This window comes from Pinus tabuliformis, chromosome J (assembly GCF_031772625.1).
Source record: "Pinus tabuliformis cultivar Carrire ecotype Pingquan chromosome J, CPIR1, whole genome shotgun sequence".
In the NCBI taxonomy this organism is placed as follows: domain Eukaryota; kingdom Viridiplantae; phylum Streptophyta; class Pinopsida; order Pinales; family Pinaceae; genus Pinus; species Pinus tabuliformis.
This window is the reverse complement of record NC_142295.1, coordinates 657317154-657335826: the sequence shown is the minus strand read 5'-3', so window position 1 is coordinate 657335826 and position 18673 is coordinate 657317154.

The window sequence follows — 18673 nt, the reverse complement described above, 5'->3', positions numbered from 1 at the left end:
GCAAAAGGGCTTTGTTACAGTTGTGATAGAAAATACACTAAAGGTCATAAGTGTGTTGAGAAGAAATTATTTTACATATATTGTGAAGAGGAGGAAGAAAAGGAACAATAAACGTCAAAAGAAGAGGATATACAACAGGAGAAAACCCTAGATAAAGAAGAAATGAATCCAACCATATCTTGTAATGCATTGGCCGGAATTACCACTCAAACTATCAAGATAGAAGGACATATCAAGAAGAAAAAGATCATAGTGTTGATTGATTCTGGTAGTACCCATAAATTTTATTCATTGTAAGATAGCCAACGAATTGAATTGTTTCATATATCCAGCAATATGTATTGAATAGCCCAATGCTTTCCATTCCAATGGGTGGTGTTGATGTTGTACGAGGAGTCCAATGGCTACAATCTTGGGTACAATAGCTTTTAATTTTCAAGAACTTTTCATGAAATTTTCTTCGGAAGGAAAGGAAGTTGAATTAAGAGGTATCGTAGGGAAACCAGGAAAGATAATCGGCTCTAATGGAATGAAAAAGCTTCTAAATAAAGAACAACGAGTCGTAATTGCACAATTATGTTCACTAGAGGTTCCCACATCAAAATCATCTATTTCTCCAGATCTCCAAAAAGTCTTGGACAATCATTACAAGGTATTTGAGACTCCCAAAGGTCTCCCACCTATTCATGATCATGATCATGTTATTCATTTTATTCCAGAAGTGTTCCTCTAAACATCAGGCCTTACAGATATCACTATGCCAAAAGAGTGAAATTGAACGTATGGTTGCAGAAATGCTAGTGGCTGATATAATTCAACCTAGTCAAAGTTCTTACTTTGCTCCAGTAGTATTGGTGCACAAGAAGGATGGATCATGGTGCATGTGTCCAAAAAATAGGGAGCTCAACAAGCTCATTGTTAAAGATAAATTTCTCATTCATGTCATTGATGAACTATTGGGTGAATTGCATGGATCAATTTACTTCACCAAGTTGGATCTTCGTTCAGGATATCATCAAATCATAATGAAGACTGAAGACATTCCAAAACAACATTTATAACTCATGAGGGTCATTATGAATTTTTGGTCATGCCTTTTGGCCTTACCAATGCACCTTCTACATTTCAAGGTTTGATGAATTCCATTTTCAAACCCTTCCTTAGAAAATTTGTGTTAGTATTTTTTGATGATATACTAATCTACATCGAGGCTTGGAAGGATCATGTTCAACATGTTGACAGGGTGCTCAAACTATTAGTGGAGAAACAATTATATGCAAAAAGATCCAAATGTTTCTTTGGAGTATAAGAGGTGGAATATCTGGGTCATATTGTATCTCATGAAGGTGTTAAGGTAGACCCTAGTAAAATTAAAGCCATTAAGGAATGGAAAATCCCCACATCCATAAAGAATTTACAAGAATTTCTCAGGTTGACGGGGTATTATCGCCAGTTTGTTAAGAATTATGGGAGAATAACAGCACCTATAACAACATTAGTGAAGAAAGATGCATTTTTATGGACTCTAGAAGTGACGAAGGCCTTTGAACATATTAAAGAGGCAATGTGCCAAGAACGGGTCTTAGCTACATCAAACTTCACAAAAACCTTTATTATGGAATGTGATGCCTTAGGAAATGGAATTGGTGTTGTTTTAAGGCAAGAAGAAAGACCCATTTCTTTCGAAAGTCGTCCAATCAAAGGAAAGTATTTACACGAAGCTATTTATGAGAAGGAAATGTTGGAAATACTACATGCACTTAATAAATGGCGACCCTACCTAATGGGAAGACACTTCAAGGTGAAAACAGATCATGATAGTCTTAAATACCTTTTAGAACAAATATTATCTTTAGAAGAGCAGCAAAAATGGGTCACAAAGATGTTGGGTTATGACTTTGAAATCATATACAAAAAGGGGAAGCAAAATGTTGTGGCAGATGCACTCTTAAGAAAGGATGAGGATGTGGAAGCATTGCTTTGTGCCATTTCTATTATCCAACCAGATTGGATAGGCAAAGCAAAGAAAGAATGAAAAAATTATGAACAAGTATGGGCACTCATTCAAAAGTTACAACAAGATCCCAGTACATCTGATACATTTAGCTGGAAAAATGATTCGTTATCGTACAAAGATCGCTTATACCTATGTCAGAATTCTGAACTCAAACAAAAGATTCTTATGGAATTGCACACCTCTCCCTTAGGAGGGCACTCGGTATTTTTAAAAACTTACCACACAGTTATGAAGGAGTTCTTTCGGGAGGGCTGTTATAGACATTTTTGTGCCTTACAGCATGAAGCATGAAATGTCCATAATCTAAGGGATCCAAAGTCCCTAAACATGTTGTTCCTACCCCTAGAGGAACAAGGTCAACAAACCACAGCACTAAATATCAGTTCTCCACCTGAAAACACTCAAAAACAAGCTAATTCTGGATCATGTCAACTGCTCCACTGAGCATCTGCGCTGAATGTCAACTGCTCCACTCTGTACCTGCACTGAATGTCAACTCTAATCAAGGCTACCTGCGCTGGGCGAGATTGGCCAAGTGGCACAGTCATTCTGCAAGGTGTCAAATGCCCAGGAAGCTTCCAAAATGACACTTGGATCAGGGAATTCGCCTTGTGATGAGTAAGAGGATCTAGATCTCCAAGTGGAAGCAAGAAACTCCAAGTGGACTCAAGAACTGAAGTATAACTGAAGTGGGGGAGGACACTAGTCAGCTTCATGCCAAGCTCAAGCTGACTCATCCTTTCTCCAAATCTCCTATATATAGAGCTCTCTCATGAGGTCTATAGAGGCTGGAATCTTGTGAATGTAAGGAAGTGTTGTTGGTTTGTGCATAGAACTATTGGGTGATTGCTTTGAAGGAGGTGAAGAGGAGATTTCTTTCTGCTGGGAGGTGTTGCTGGATTGGGCCTCTTATGGTTGTAACACTCTCAGAACTTTACTTCTTCCATTAATAAAGCATTTGAGGTTCTTCTATATACATGTGTCTTTGTGGCGTATTGATACTTGTATGTTTGATTTATTCTAATCCTTGAATCAGTTATGGATGTATGCTTCTTGTAGTTTCCCTTTCTTGTGCTTTTGCAGGATCTCTGTGTAGCTGGGCCAGTGAAAGAGCAAGGAGCTGGGAGCAAGCAGCAAAGAGGGAAGATTGGATCAACCATTAGCGGAAGATAACGGTTAGTGGATCCCTTTCTCCTCTCTCTTACATCTCATAAAGAAGTAATCTTGAATAGCTTTGCATTCGGTTGTTGCTGAGGTACTATCACCCTTAGAGTGGGATAGGGTCATTCCGTATTGGATACTTTTCCCAACAACAAGGGCCTTAAATCTGATATTCAAAAGTTTGTGGTAGAATGTTTGGTTTTCCAACAAAATAAAGTTGAAACAATTAAGACCTCGGGTCTATTACAACCTTTATCCATTCCAAATCAACATTGGGATGAGGTTTCAATGGATTTCATCACAGGTTTACCCAAGTCCAAAGGAAAGAGTTTCATCATGGTGGTAGTTCATAGGAAACCAAAAGATTATTGTAAGTGACAGAGATCCCATTTTCACTGGAAATTTTTGGACCGAATTATTTTGTTGTCTTGGTACTCAGTTAGCTCATAGCTCATGTTATCATCCTCAATCTGATGGGAAAACTGAGATAGTAAACAAATGTTTGGAAGGATATCTTCGTTGCTTTGTATCTGATAAACAAACACAATGGGTCAAATGGTTGCCTTTGGTTGAATGGTGGTATAACACTTCCTTTCATACAAAAATGACCCCATTTATGGTAGTTTCTGGATATCACCCACCATTCATCACATCATATTTAAGAAAAAAATCTAAGGTTCAAGCAGTGGAAGATCACATCGAGCATAAACAACAAGTTCTCCAACTCTTAAAGGATAACCTGACTTTGGCACATAATAGAATGAAACAATAGGAAGATCAACATCGCAGCGAAAGAAGTTTTGATATAGGTGACTGGGTATTTCTACGGCTACAACCATATAAACAAATGTCCCTAAAGCAAGCTAAGAAGGATAATAAATTATCACCAAAGTATTATGGTCAGTACAAGGTGTTACAAAAGATTTGTACTATGGCATACAAATTGGAGCTACCTGCAGCTTCCTGAGTGCACCCAGGTTTCCATATTTCATGCTTAAAGAAGGTTATTGGTGACAAGCTCCCAGTTTAAACAATATTGCCAAAACTTGACGAGGAAGGAAAAATCGTATTGAAACTTGAAGCAGTCACAAAAACAAGAACTCGATAGCTATGAAATCGATCAATTTCGGAGTATCTTGTCAAGTGGAAGAACTTACCCACTAAAGATTCCACATTGGAGGATGAAAATTTTATACAGAAGCATCCATAACTACTCAAGTGTTGAGGAAAATACATTTTTGAAGGATAGGGGCATGTTAGGTCTCTATAATACTAGTGATTCCCCAATTACTATTGTCATTGCAGCCCTTATTGTTATTGTTGTGTCCCTATTGTCCCCATATTATTATTATTGTGCCCCATAGAAGCCCACTATTGTTATTGTTGTGCCCTTATATTATTATTTTTAGGTCAGCTTTGATCATATTGTGACCCCATAGACTCCTATATATAGAAAGGAGGTTTTTTCATTTGTATCATCCAAGAATTGTTCATTTGTGTAATGTAAAGGAGGTTTCCCCCTCGAAGATGCTGAATTCTAAGGCATTTATCTCTCTTTTCTATCTTTTTGTGAGTTGGTTTCATAACATTATAAACCCACTGATAAACCTAACATAGTCATTTGGTTTCCAGGGAGAGCCATACTGGTAGGTGACATATTACTCCTGCATACATCAAAATTTTCAGTATTTAAAGGGAAAATGTGTTTTTGAATCACCCCTTTACCATTTTAAACTTGGAATATATGTAGATGTAATTAGCTTTAGTCATGGATAAGATATTCAATGAATCTTCTAGTTGTTCAGGGAATTCTTCTGACTAATTTGGGGAAAATAAGTCCATTGTTTGTGCAAAAAATGCATAGCTCTCTTCACTATATGGAAATTCAAATGATATATAGTAGTTTCTAGAATAAGTTAAATTCACAAAATTGTTCCTGGACATGGGCATAGGAACTCTAGGCACCTTAGGCTTCTTTTTAAGCAAAAAAAAATGCTTTCTTCGAGGGGGTTTTCTAGGTTAAAATGGTCGTTGTTTTGCAGGAACAACCTTTCTAGCCATTTTATTACTCAGGTCCCATACCAAATTGACAAATCTTGCAGGTACTTCATTATTTTTAGCTCACATCTCATTTTTGGGTTCCTAAAATGTCATTCTTTATGGATCAAATAATCTATAGGAATGGGCTTAGACTTTCCTAGATGCCAAAATTAGGTTTCTCTCGATCTTAAGAGAAACATTTAAAGCATCCTAAATATTTTGTATATTTGTTTCCTTGAGTAAGAAACAAAAAGATTCATCAAATTATTGAAAATAATATATTGAGACAATTTCAACATTTAGATGAACATTTTGAGGGATTTTAAGATAAAGTTTGTAGAAGCAAGTATTGAACTCAGATATAGTTTCATTCTCTTTCTTGTTGATAGAAGTAATTTTTTCTAGCAATAAAGACATATCTTGCTTATAAACCCACTTCTTTGTAAACTTGTGTTTGAAGAGTTCCCATATGTCAATGGAGGTAACAATTTTTGACTTGTACCATGCTCGTTCACCCCCTTCGAGGGTTTGTAAGAACATCTTCATGACAACTATTAGAAACCAGGACAATACTAAGGGGGGTGAATCAATATTATGAGAATTTAAAACTTTCTTTCACAATCATAAATAATTCTTGAAGAATAATTACAATCACACCAATTTATAAATCAGGACACATAATATAACATGGAAACCCGACTGGGAAAACCACCAAATTTTTTGTATTATGATGCAATTTATATGCTACTACTTTTATTACACCAATTTGTTGCAAGCTTCTAGTTGCAAGTTTCCGAGGATTCCACCTGAAGGAATCTACCACTCCCTATTTTATCAGCTACCATTAAAATGATGCTTCTACTCCCTAATTTTTCATCTACCACTAAAAGGAGCATCAACCCTGATTTATCAACTACCACTGAAAGGAGCATCAACCCCTAAAAATGCAAGTTCCAACTTTTTGGACCTTCCTGACTCATCTTTCATGCCATTTTAAAACTCAAATCATGAAGGCCTCTTTATCATACAACAAATCAATCCCACCTCGAGCAATCACCATAAATCACCTTCAACACCTTATCTAATATTTGGTCCTCTAATCAATTCACCAAGAACTGCCTTCTTGTTGATTCAATTATGACTATAAAGATTATTTAGATGATATTTTTCATTTAGATTTTTAGTTGACATTAACTCAATTATTTCTTCAATTCAACTTGTTTTTCGCATGTATTCCACTTCTCTTGAGTCATCATGATGTGTTGATGTAGTCTTCAATATCTGATCTGCTAAACTAATGTCAGAAAAATGACTAAACCATTAATTTCTTTAATTCTGAAAAGTTACAAGTTTTAGCAATGGTTTTATTTGATATTCCAACTATGGTGGACTACCAGATTTAGCAAATCTTCCAAATATACCACCAAATTTTCCAACTCATTCATGCCCCTTTAACCAAATTTAGTGGGTGGCCACCAACATCCAACTGTATCATTCCTCCCCCCTTAGGAAGCAATGGTCCCCATTGCGTTGAGTTCATCCATGAGATGAGGAAACTTCTGGCTAACTTGGTCCCTAATGAGATTTTCTGTAGCCTCTGATGTGTCCAGTAATGGTGGGAAGCATGGTCGAGGGCGGTCCACATTGAACACTCGGTGCAAGCGAAGGAATGGGGGAATGTTGTGCTCCAAAGCATTGTTTCCCACAACCTTGGTAATGGTGTAAGGACCATATCGGAGTGGTCTAAGCTTCTGATGGGCTCTTGTAAGGCATTCTTTCTACAGATGCAACCAGACTTTGTCGCCCACTTGAAACTTGTGTGGTACCTGATGCTGATCATGTCGCTACTTGTACTTGGCATTTTCCAGAATGGAGCGGTGATATATCGACCCATTGGGTAGAGGTGCTCTAGGAGTCAGATCAAATGAATGCTTGACCTGACAGTGCAACGATACCCCTGTGGGTGAGGAGAAGATGTTCTTATATTCTTTCATGACCGTATCCATCTGTTGTTGTTGCTGCATGGAGGAACCCTTCACAAGGGTCATGGATGTGGCAATGATCTTCCCCTTACTTTGGGAGCGAACCAGACATAAAATTAATTTCCTAGTCTGGGAGATGATCTTGCTGCATTTCTTAGCAGAGATCAAAGAAGTGGTAGTAGGTGGGCCTACCTTCGGTATCCTGTATAATGTATTACACAAAGAAATAATAACAATGTGAGGCCTTGACTCATACATAGCATGCCGCTTCCACAAGTATGTTTGGCCTAATAATACATCACAAACATTAAGAGGTGCAACATCACACAATACCTCATCTATGAAGGGCTTGATGTTGTAGGAAAGGCAGCACTGCGGACGAACTTGGAGATATCGCCTTTAGTGAAGCCACACGATGTTGTAACTTGTATAGCTGCGGGTGTGGTGTGGTCAGTGGGCCCAGCCACTTCTGATATCGACTTTGGATGAAACTTGTGATAAGTAGTAGTGCCCTTGTTCATTTAATATTTACAACAAAGGAGCCGATAGCGAGTGTGTGTTTTTTCAACTAATCCATGGATCCTTTCCTAGGATGAGTTGTGTTCCATTTTATATTTTAGACCTAAGACTCTTCCCAATGATGTTGAAGGATTGATCAATGGCTTTCCAGATGATAGATTTGTTATTTACACATTTCCTAGAGGGCCTTATCCAATCAATATTGGAATCAAGGCAAGTGTATTTTTGAGTCATAACCTGAGCCCATAGTCCCTCTTTTTTTATCAACTTCCAATCTCTTTTTGCTCCTAAAACCTTTGAGAACAAAGGAAGGTTTTTTAATCCCCAACCACTGATAGCCTTTGGAGGGAAATAAAGGATCAAACAGTTGAAGAAAATTGTTTTTTTCTTGTTTCCCAACTCATAAGAAACACAAGGATAGTTGTTTCATCTTATGTATAGTTCCTTGAGGAACCCAATAGAGGGAGCCCCGATACACTGGAATTTCCGCAATTACAAGTTTCCATAGTATCAAGCTACTTGATTTAGAGAGCCATATATTACATCATGATCTCAATTTAAGTTCATTTTTTGCTAAGAGTTAATATCAATCCAATTTTTTATAATTATTGGGCCTCAACAGAAAACCCCTCCAACTTTTTTGTCTCTTTTAACATGATTTAGGTGACCTGCTCATAATATTCAGTCAATGAGGCATTTGCATAGAGAGAGGGTTTCTCTTAATTTATTTGCATACCAATGACCTGAAAGAAGAGTTCCAAGATTGTTTTCAAGTTGTTTAATCCAACAAAATTGCAATTTAAGAAAATGGGTATGTCATCTACAAAAAGTATATGGGAGATAGAGCAATCACAAGTAATTTTAATGCTTGAGATAATATTCTTGCTCTTTGCATCCAATATGGCCCTAATAAGTCCTTTAGCTACCAAAAGGAAAAGCAATGGGGAAAGGGGAAAACCCTGTATGAGGCCTCTTTGTGGATTGAAAAAGGAAAAGTAAAACCATTATCTGGAGGGCCAAGGCAGAGGAGTTGATGAAACTTAAGCTCTAGTCAAAAAAAGGAGGGGAAATCCAAGGTGGAGGAGAAAAATTCTAATGTATAACCAATTTACTTTATCAACAGTTGTTGAAAAGTCTACCTAGTAGCTAACAACCTTTTGTTTAAGTTTATGGAGTGTAGGATTTCCTGGGCAAGGCCAATGGCTTTGTGGACTTGATAATCTTTTAGGAAACCAAATTGCTTTAAGGAGATATTATAAGAGAGAATAGGATTTATTAAAGCACTGTAACCTTTGAGATGATTTTATAAATAGTGTTTCATAGGTAAATAGGTCTAAACTGGTCAAAATATTTGGGCTTCTTAGATTTTTGAATCAGAGCAAGGAAAGTTGCATTGAAAGGAGCCAATATCTTGCCATTCTCTCTGAAGTATACAACAACACCAAACAGATCATATACAATGAAGTCATAACATTATAGATCAAATTCAATGGGAAATCCATCCAGTCCAAGATTTTTTTTCCCTTTGGAAGATGTGGAGGACACATTCCAATTCTGCCTTAGATACTTTAGCCATAAGAGTTCTATTTCCTTAATCATCAGTGAAACTGGGAAAGAGGTAGGAAATATTAAGAATTTTTTCAATTTTGAATCCCACATCATTTGTGAAAATGGATTTGAAGTGGTTACAACCTATTGTGCTATGCAACAACCCCCAATTTAGTTATATATAAATCTCTTAGGAAATTATTATATAAATAAATGGGGACCCTATAAAAATTTTAAAACATAGGAAAATAGCATATTTTAAGGTTTTAGAGGACAAATTTGAATTTTTGAATAAACAAATCCAAAATTATTAGGCCCAAACAACTTGAATAAGCCTACCTTAAAGAAATCCTAACCATATCACATTTCGCAAGTCTTAATGAAAAATGCCTTGTTTTATCCTTTTGAAACTTGCAATGTGATAAAGAATAGCCCCCGAGAACCAAATGTGTTCAAAACTCTAAAGGCTTAAGTATTGACAAAATCTGCTTTACATCGTAACTTTTCCGCATTACAATTTTATAACGAAAACAATATATGAAAAAGCTCGAGAACTATTCCGTTGCGAAATGTGATAAACTAACAAGACCTGATAAAATGATGAGCGCAATCTATAAACATCTCGCATCTGGTTAAATCGCAAACTAGAAAAAGGCTCATTGCTCCTTTCATCCCCAATCCTTCGATTGCGATAAAGTTATTTCTTAAAAGGTGCACTTTAATAAAATGATAAGACTGAATAACTAAAAGGAAAAGCCACGCTTGTTAATAATCATTTGGGCCTGCTATAACACCACATCATTCCTCATGATTTCGCAATCACGAAAATCCTTCGGTTATATCCATTCACCTCTAATTTTCCAAAACCTCCAATTGAAATATTGCGATCATCACATCGCACATATCCCATACCCAATGAACCGATATAGTGATATCGCTATTGCATATCAACAAAGCACATGGAAATAGGTTTTATATACTATTTGAAAGGTTTCTGCGATGCGATATATTAATGATATAATAAATAACCACGCGAAGACATAATTTCAGTTATTAAATAATGCTAACAGTATTTATGATTTAAAATTCAAGGTGATTTGATGTACTATATAGATTGATTCACATTTAAACTATGCTTCTCGCCATTTGAAGCCTTGTATGTTCAAACAATTCTACATTTCACACCTATTGCTCTTCATTCCTTTGTGTTTCCAATTTGCAGGTTTGGCCCGAGAAAGAGTTGTGTAACATGATGACTGCATCAAAGAAAGGAAAGAAAACCATGCAGACTTCACAATCTTCTGGTATTGATGTAACAAAAATACCCCCTCTTTTCTCAAATACTACATGCACAATCGACAGCGGAACCTCCTCATGGGAATCCATGTACCAATTGCTAGAAAGCGAAGGTCCTAAGATAATTGAAAGAGTGACAATAGCAAACACTACTTTCTCTTATGAAGCCTCCCACTATGAAGCTGTAAGATCTTTTCTTCATAGAATCGTTGCTAGACCCAAGATTTTGCCTTATACGGATATGCTAAAATGGATAATTAAGAATATTAACATTGTCAATCGAACAATCCAAACTTCAAGGAAAACAGTTATCGGATCCTTTACAGCTGAAGACTTGAATAAAACGTATCATATATCTAACCCACAAAAGGTGTATGATAAAGCCTTCCTTGAGCACTTTGCCAACGAGAATGATGTGCCATCAAACCCAATCAAACAATGGAGATCCTACCTGAACAAACACAAGCATGAGAAATCAGGTATGTAATCTATATCTTCTCTCGCCACTTCCTATTCTTATGTCGCAGCTATGATGTGTAGGTTGTTTGGGCACACAAATACATCTAAGTTCTCAGTTGAATGGATTCCCCTAATAGATGCAGCATCTAATTATTTTATAATGTATTAGGGCACTATCCTGTCTAATAACATTGCGTTCCAAATCTGAGAGTTTAGACAACACTGGTATGTCTCTACCAGATTATTTCCACCATTTTTCATGAGTGCATATATTATGGATGCTGTCTATTTCACTACCAGTTTCCCAACCATGGGTGGAAATGGACCACTCAAGATCCCACTCCCATCCATATATACCATAAATTCATGTGGAATCTAATTTCCACACCCATTTCTATAAAATTTGCAAAGGATTTATGCTACCCATCCACCAAGTCGTTTTTGACAAAAGGGACCCAAGATTGTCTGATGAGGCCAAAATTTATTTCATACCAATAGGCAGGTGGTTTGGAGAATATTTTTTTACCTATTTCAAAGTCTATGGAAGCCTACCACCTCTATTATCAGGAAAACTAGTGTCCATTCAAAGCTACTAGTCCCACTAAGACGGGTAGCTATCTTAGAAACAAACAAAGTTACTTGTGTTTTCCTTTATGAGAGATAGAAGAGAGAGAAGCAAAGAATACCAACCTCGGTCTTTCGCTAGTCTCCTTGCTTGATTCCTCTCTCCTTTGATAGAGCTTTCGCCACTCCTTTCTCGTTTTCCTGCTTCAAAGAACACCTGTAGCGTCAAGGCAGCAAAATACCATCAAAGCATAGAGATCTATAACCATAAATAATGTAGGATCAGATGTACATTAACCATATAAATGCATATACAAATACAAGATTCAGAGATATACAAGCATATGGAGGAAAACTCAAATAGCTTTATTGATAGAAGTAGTAGAAGAGAGGATTACAACCAAGCTATCTGATCCAACATCATCCTCCTAGCATGAAAGCCCTCTTCACCTCATACAAAGCAAGATCACCCAACAATGTCTTCAAAGAGAAACCAACAGCACTTCCTTGCAAATTACAAAATTCCAACCCCTGGATCTCTAGGATGAGGGATCCATATATAGATGTTTGCAGAGGAGTGAGTCAGCTTCTGGGATTTTTATTAGTGTCATTTCACTGATAGTTCTTGGTCCCACTTGGAGATTTCATGATCTCTTACTCATCCCTAGGCGAATTCAGAGAGGCAAGTGTCCTGGAAGATTCCAAGATCATCCACTTAGCAAACTGCCTTTGCCATTTGTCTACTCTCGCTCATCACACCCTATAGAAGGACTTTTCAGTATGCATCGCACCCCCCGTGTGTAATAGGTGAGATGCATCTCACCCTCAGCATGGAGCGGGTGAGATAGTCCAGTTTTAACCAGTTCTGAGCAGTTTTTCATGGAGAACTTCTGGGAGATTATGTAATCAGCTGACCTTGTTCCTTTAGGGTGTGAAACAACACTTTTAGGGGTTTATAAGCCCTTGGTTTATGGACATATGTGATTGGAGTTGCAATGCCCAAATATGTCTATAACAGTTGCCCCCTAAAGCATGAGGTCGTAAATCTTTTGATGTCAGGTGAAATGCTTTATAATGAGGATCTGAGGTTTTTCGAAATGGAAGGTGACCTGTAATAACATACAAAACAATACATTATCTTCACAATATTTTCATGATCTAGCTGAGGAGAGCATTCCCATGCTCAGCTTTATAAATTCATATTCATGTACATAAGACAAACAATCGTCTATGTGGCAGACCGATGATTCTGGTAGAGCCATCATCCTTTAGTTTGGATGATTATCTATGTAGCTGTGATGTACATTTGATGTCTTTATTTTCCTGAATATATCACAGCCTGGATGGATGAAACTAGATCCGGGGTCTTCAAACTTGTTCAATCTTCACCCGAAGTACAAGTCGATCCATGTGAAAAGATGTTCTGATGTCGAACATGGAAAGACATCACCTGATTACCAGCCAATGATGAAAGCTGTTAACAGGCGTGAGAGGAATCATCGATAATGATGATGACCCTCAAGGTACTACAGTACAATTCACGTGGTGTAAATACATGAGTTGATGTCGAACACCATGTAAAATCTTTCGGTCGAAGACCATTGATGTAAACCTATCGCCGGAAGTGAGAAACTTGCCATTGAGGCATGCAAGCTTCAAAGTACATAAAGGGTTGTCCCTAAGTCAACTTCTTGGATAATGAGCTGATGTCGACAAGAAGTGACTCATCGTAGGAGGGCCTTAATGAATCCCACATCTACGACACGGAACGGAGCAAATGATTTTGTGGAGGTGAAAACGATCTGATGATACAAGGTTCAGGGTGGCGGTCATGAAAAAATGGAGAGTGAAGGTATTGCAGCGAATGAGATGTTAGCTAGGTTGGTGAATTCTCTGAGCGACTTCTCTTGAACATATCGGCGACACTAAAATGGATTGGTAGTGTTAACCCCAAAAATGGATGGTACAGTGGACCAATGGTGATATGACCGGTGAACGGAATAACCCAACCCGACTCAATCATGGTGACAGAGTGAAAGTGTCATGTTCAAGAGCGACCTGCTACCAATGAAGCTATTCAAGTTTTCTTCCCTTTTTCCCCAGTCATTGCTGACCAGTACCTCTTTATTTTTGTCAAGCTTGAGGAGGATAACATATGCTTGTTCTATAATTTTCCCTTCAGGCAAACCTGTCGCTATGTTTTAACAAGCCTAGCAACAGTGAAACTCACTCTTGTCTGCATGGACAAGTTTGTCGCTATTGTTTTAACGAGTTTAACGACAAAGATAACTCAGTCCTTTTCAATTTTAGAGAGTATAAAAAGAGATGTAAAGGTAACTCCAATAGTCCTTTTTCGTAATGTAATCCCTTAAGTCCAAAAAAATGTAAAATAATATGAAAAGGATTACTTTTCGATAGTTTTAACGAGCCGAACAAGACAAACGCTCAATCTTTTTGTGTAATAATCCCTCAGGTCCAAAAAGATTAAAATCTAGAGGAGGGATGGCACTTCTGATCGCTTTAACAAGCTGGAGAGGAAAATTGCTCAGCAATCTTTTCATATTTTACGAGTCAGATGAAAAGAGCTTAAAGGAGACTCATTTTTTGAGGAACGAGTGATGTTTTTGGATAGCAACTGGTTCCAGATAAGGTTTGGAACTTTTCAATCACGACAGTGTAAAGAAGGTGGCTAATAGAATCACTCGTCGCAGTTGTTTCTCAAAAGGTTTAAACAATCAAATAGAGGCGTATGATCAACTAAAAAATAGTGGAGGTGATGGTGAGAACACGACCAAGGTTCAAAAGCTGATAATTATGTGATCGCAATGGTTATTTACCAAAGGTGGGGTTCATTTTTTAATGAGCTTGAACTCTATGGGAACACTTGCTCATTGCAAGGTTTATTTTTTAACAAGCTTGGACTTCACGTAAAACTACTCATGGCGAGGTTTATTTTTTAATGAGCTTGAACTTTCCATAAAACTGCTCGTGCCAGTCGTATAATAAGGATGTCTCATTGATAGGTTCATTTTTTAGGGAGCTTGCACCATTCGAAACTTTGCTTTGGAGCCTTCTGTATGCAAGCTAGGAATAACCAACTATTGTCCTCGAGGTTAAAGAACTACTAAGGTTAGGTAGGATAGCTTCTCGGTGGGAAACATCTCCTTTACTTTGCCATTTCCATTGGTCCTGGCAAAGGTGAATGGTTGATCAGACCAATCACCTAACTTAAGCAGTTGAAGTTAGTAAAAACTACGGGGTTAGAGTTACGCTGGTCGCTTTTCACTTGCATACAAAAAGGTTTGCATGCCCCCAGGTATAAAGTAGAGTTTCCAGGTCACCATATGGAAGTTCTTGCATTAGCAAGATTGTTCCACCCGCGTTGCAGACAAAAAACTTCCTTGGCAATGTCCATCGAAATAGATAAAGGTGATTTTTTTCAGTCCCAATCACATAACCTTTGATGAGGGAATCTTTTTCCAATCCAAATCCATTTTCCTAAACAGACAGGGGTATCAAACTAGTCATATTCCTACGCGGAAACCTACCTTATATCCGGGGTTTTTCTACTGAAGCAGACCAAGGCGCATGCCCCCTGGGTTTCAGTCACAATCACCGAATCACTCGTGATCATCAAGTGGACAGACTAGAGATTGATGAGACATTCCTTGTGAAAAAAGACTAATTAGGGATGGCATTTGACTAATAGTTGTGTTTGAACCAGGGAATGAAAGCTGGTCAACTAGGTGGACCACTATGCCTTCATGTGGAAAACACATCACTCGAAAGAGTGAGGAAACAATAGCTCCCATACTATAAATGTAGTCACGTCCAAGGAGTAGATTGTAATCTAAAGGCCCTTGGACCACCATCATGTTCAGATAAACGGTTTTCCTTCTCAAAGTTATAGGCAAATTTGGAAGGATCCCTAACTGTTATAGACATATTTGGGCAATGCAACCCCAATCACATATGTCCATAAACCAAGGGCTCCTAAACCCCTAAAAGTGTTGTTTCATACCCTAAAGGAACAAGGTCAGCTGATTACATCATCTCCCAGAAGTTCTCCATGGAAAACTACTCAAAACTGGTCAAAACAAGACCATACAGACTGCTCCATGCATAGGGTGCGATGCATCTCACCTATTACACACGAGGGGTGCGATGCATACTGGAAAGCCCTTCTGTAGGATGCGATGAGTGAGAGCAGACAAATGGCAGAAGCAGTTTACTAGGTGGAAACCCAGAGAATCTTCTAGAAGCTGCTCATATGACACTTGCCTCTCTGAATTTGCCCAGGGATGAGTAAGAGATCTGAAATCTCCAAGTGGAACCAAGAACTATCAGTGAACTGACACTAATCAAAATCCCAGAAGCTGACTCACTCTCCTGTAAACATCTATATATGGATCCCTCATCCAAGAGATCCAGAGGCTGGAATTTTGTAATTTGCAAGGAAGTGTTGTTGGTTTCTCTTTGAAGACATTGTTGGGTGATCTTGCTTTGTATGAGGTGAAGAGGGCTTTCCTTCTGGGAGGATGATGCTGGATCAAACAGCTTGGTTGTAATCCTCTCTTCTACTACTTCTATCAATAAAGCTATTTGAGTTTTCCTCCATATGCTTGTATATCTCTGAATCTTATTCATGTATGCATCTATATGGTTAATGTACATCTGATCCTACATTATTTATGGCTATAGATCTCTATGATTTGATGGTATTTTGCTGCCTTGACTCTACAGGTGTTCTTTGAAGTGGGACAAGTGAGAAAGGAGTGGCGAAAGCTCTATCAAAGAGAGAGGGAAAAAGCAAGGAGACTAGCGAAAGACTGAGGTTGGTACTCTCTGCTTCTCTCTCATCTATCTCTCATAAAGGAAAACACAAGTAACTTTAATCTATTTGTTTCTAAGATAACTACCCGTCTTAGTGGGACTAGCAACTCTGAATGGACACTAGTTTTCCCGATAACAAAATGGCGACTCCGCTGGGGAGCGAATAGTTTGTTTGTTTTGTTACTGTTGTTTGCTTTATAAACCACATACGGAGCCTGAAGTCAAGCTAGCTAGCCTTCTAACTGCTTTTGCTATGCAACTACAAAGTATATCAACGCTGCTTGAGTCAATCTCCGGGTTGGTTTATGAACTGAACATCTAGCTTGCAAACATCCTAAGTGCCCTGGTGGTAGCTCAAATAACCTCATTAGATCAGCCCCTATACTTTCTGTTTACTGACTATCATTAGCTAAGCTTAGACCCCTGAACTTAGCTGCAAATTATGAGTGAAAACCAAGCACAGTCTCGTCCCTCGATCATCACACTATCTCTTCTAGGAAATCTGGATGCATCGCACCTCCCATGTGTTGCAGGTGAGATGCATCCCTGTTTCCCTGTGTTACAGGTGTGATGTTTGAATGAGACTATTTATGCCTCTAGATTTTCGTTTTTTCTTCATTGTCTTCAGCTTTATTCAGTAGTTTGTTGTCTGTGATCAGTATATCTCTGTTGAAACCATCTTCCTCTGCATTATTCAGCCTCCATCAGAAGGAATTGTGAATTTTTTTTATGTATTTTTCATCATTCACAGTTCTCCTTTGCAAATGGTAGCTTAATCGAATTGTCGTCTTTTGATTTGAAAGTGTCGCAAGTGTCATTTTCAGTCAAGAAAAAGAGTGTCACAAAGCATTCCTCTTTTAGATAGTCGATTAACTTTTGCCATTGTATTTGATTTGAATCATTAGTATTTCAAGTGTCAAAAGCAGTTTAAATTCAAAATCTCAAAGTGTCGTCTTGACCCTACTTTCGTTTTTTTGAAAAGAAAATTGTTAGTATTGTCGCTTTGAAAGAGAATATTTCAGATCTATACTTTGTTTTCTTTTTGTCATTCTCACATTAAGGAAACTAAAAGACAATACATGCATGTGCATTTGCATTAAGACTGCATGTTGAAGTTGATTTAGGAAAGGTGCATCTAATGTGTGCTCTCTACTCTATGTTGAAAGAATTTCATTTATCTTTCCTTAGTAGCTAGGACTTTCATTGCAAAAAGAAAATAAATGACTGGTTATCATCTTAGATTGCATATTTAGGAATTGTATATCTACATCACGTGGTGAACCTCAAAGGCAAACTTCTTAAGAAATATCAATTGTAAAATAAACTTCAATGAACATAAAAATGCTTTGGAACCTAACACACAACATTTAGAAGTCTAGGCTAGAGACGTATTCTGGCATCGTAAAGCCTGGTAACTATCGCTTTCATCGTGGGTTGGGTGATTCCTACTCTTTGAGATGACAAGTGCCAGTACGGACTTATGCTCCCATGTACCATCAAGTATACATAGGGAGACCACAATAGGCTATATCCTTTATCCATAGGAAGCCGTGTCTGCCGCCCTATCAATCACAATGCACTGAACACAGCATTCGGGAAGATTGGCTGCCGTACCGTAAAAAGTATTCTGCAGTTTTGCGATTGGTTTGGTAATCCCTCTGTCTAGATTTCCAGAGTAGTCACTTTCGTTCATTTTCAAACTCCTTAAAAGAAAAGGTCCATCTAAGCACTTGTCACTTCAGTCTCATTAAAAATTGAAGGCAACTAGAGTCATATTTAGCTTTTTCTTGACTCTTAAAAATTGAAAAAGCAAGTTGTGTCAAAGCGTCATGAAATTTATTTTAATCAGAATAACATCATTGTTCCCTCGTTGGTCTTTAGGTTGAGAAATGGAGTCTACTAATCAAGGATTTCCCCTTGGGTGAAATCCTAGTCCCTTCTCCTCTTGGGGGAATGTTGGTGCTCCACACATGGCCGCATTGTCCCTTCCAGGACTCACAATTGGCCTGCCTATATGGCTTTCCTCGACCTCTGTCATTCAAAACACCGCAATTCCTCAGCAATCAAATCAGCAACCAAATGAAGTTGCTCCCCCACCTTCTACTTCATTTGTTTCTCCCTCTCCTTCTTCCTCTTCACTTGGTGAAGCTAGTAACGCTAAAAACCAAGTAACTGAGAAGAAGAAGAAAGGGAAGAAGAAGAAGAAGAAGAACCCAACAGCAAAACGGGGCAACCGTACATCATCTGGTGAAAA